Consider the following 2549-nt stretch of genomic DNA (forward strand, 5'->3'; position numbering starts at 1 on the left):
AGTGTAAACTGCCTTGTACATGTGCTTTGCCGAGGCAAAAGCTTCATCTAAAGGCTCCAGTCTAGCAAACTCTTGTGATCTCTCCCTGTCTGTCTGTCTATACGCAGAATATCACATGCAGCCAGCCCATTGAATTGCTTCAGGGTGAGCGCACACCCTGAAGACTACAGGATTCTGTGCTTAAGGTTTATTTTAAATTGTGAGAGAGCATGGCTAAGGAGAAGGTTTATCATGACTTTTTAAAAAAAAAAAAAGTTTGTGACAAAGTTATCCGACAACAAAAGACAAATTATGGAACTTCAAAACACTGTAATTGATTGAGTGCTTTAACTGTGAGACTTAAAGTGTCCTGTTCCAAACCCCATCTTGACTTAAGCAGGGGGGAAGCTATTTTTTCCATATTAGTCTTTTGATTGTGCCATGAACATTGAACAGAAGTCCCAGATAGCTGCCCTGTCAGAGGATGCATAAAAACAAATAGATTACCTAATCACCATCATCTAAGTTTCTCATTACCTATTTTGAAATGTATGGCAGCTCAGCTTTCCTTTCAAATATATCTTCAAGTTGGCTCTTTCACTTCAAGAAGAGCACAATAGAATGCCAGATCATTTTGAAAAGTCATTTCAGCGGATTATTTTCATTATACATCATGCTGGATTGCTTAAATGTCTAGTCAGATACCAGTCTCACCTGAGCCCTGCATGATACTGATTTGCTCCCTGACATTACCTAGATCCCCAAGGTTTCTAGCGACAAAACACAGGATGCTGCGTATATGGGAAAAAGTGACAGCCTAAGGATTAACCTGCTTGTTGATATTCATGTTCCAGCACATCCCCTGACAAACCGAATACTCCAGGGGTCAGGCTTCATTCTAATCAGAAAAGAGAGAATACAGATTGTTTTGATCAGAACTACATGTGTCTGGAAGGCTAATCCAAAATTAATTAGATCTGGGCTGCATAATATTCATTTGGATTTGTAAACATGGTGACAGGGGTATGAGGATTATGCAGATAGAGAACAGATAAGGTAACTAATTTGTAGGCTGATGATGCTTTAATAATGTCACAAATGTACTCCTTTGTCTTAATAATTGCTAAAAATAAGGAATATTTTGCTGTAAATTAGTGTGTGTAGACAGCAGTTCATTCAAAAATGAAGGTGTCTTAACAGTGAGAACGAGGTACAGATAGAAATGGTTTTAGCAACTATTATTTAAACAACATTCAAATGAATGTTTCTATTCTGTATCACAGTAGTCAGTTCAGAGAAGTACAACCTTTTTAAAAAAGACAAGTACCTTTGTTAACTGGAAACAGATACTGAATTATTTTGAAATAATTATTACTCACCGCCTTTTTTTAAGCCATGAAGCCAACTTTCATGTGCTGCAAGCTGACATAGTGCTATTGATTTCAGTAGCGATACAACAGTCATTTAATTTTTAAGCAGCTTCCCCCCCAATCAACTGAGCATCAACCTTCATGAGTCAGTAAGAGAAAAAACAGTAGTGTTTAATACTGAAAAAAACCAAACCCAACAAAAAAAAACACAAACACTTTCAGTTACAAGAACACCAGGACAGCTCATAATACTGTCCAGAGAAACGGACAGATTATCTGCCTAATTTCATGTGGCCCGGGAGGGGGTTTTTGGGGGAAAAAAAGTCCTCTGCAGGATTCACCTGAGGAGATGAGACACATATTGCAGACAGATTCACAGCCTGCCTGACACAAAGCGTTGATCAATTTACAGGGATGGAATAGGAATGAGAAAGCATGAAAATGGAAACTGCGAGCACTTACAAATTTGTTAACAAAAGTGCCTTTTCGCAGACCAAGGTCATCCTTATTCAGCTGCTAGATTACACATCCCCCCCCTCCCCTTCCCCATCAACGCAAGCCAAGCAGGATAACAATCTTCACTTGTGTTATGAGAATGTCACAAACACACCATTTCTCATTTTCCTTTTACAAATGGATTAGTGCTGTGCCAATTCATGACCCCGTTTCAATCTGTGTTCTGAGTGGAGACTTATCTTATTAAAACTATACTGAGATGTTATCCTGTTACATATATATTAAAGTTCAATTGTTCTACATATAGAGTTTTCAGATGAAACTATAATACAAATATTTCAAAGAGGACTGACTAGAAATAACTTCAGAGAACTGCATGTTTGACAAAATGTCAGACAACGGCCCCAAAAGCTGAGAGAAGATAAGAAAGATAAAAATGCTTACTTAATGAACAAACCTTTTGGGACAGATTTGATGCTGTATCTGTACAATCCTAGTGCCTCTGCGACCTGACTTGTGACTGGTTTTCATCAGTGTTATTGCAATAAACGAGTACGTCACATTAGGGAAATCGTTTCAGAAGAATAAGCAAGAGAGAAAGTTAAGATGTGGAGGGGCTCCCTCCTTGCCCCCCCCCAAGAAAGTAAAACTGTAATTCTGTAAGCATTTTCAACACCTGAGCACAGCGCCCCTGCAGAATTCGCTTTTGGGAGAATGCATTCCTCAGTGTTGTTATACACATTG

Source organism: Platalea leucorodia (assembly GCF_965183815.1).
Source record: "Platalea leucorodia genome assembly, chromosome: 2".
Lineage (NCBI taxonomy): Eukaryota > Metazoa > Chordata > Aves > Pelecaniformes > Threskiornithidae > Platalea > Platalea leucorodia.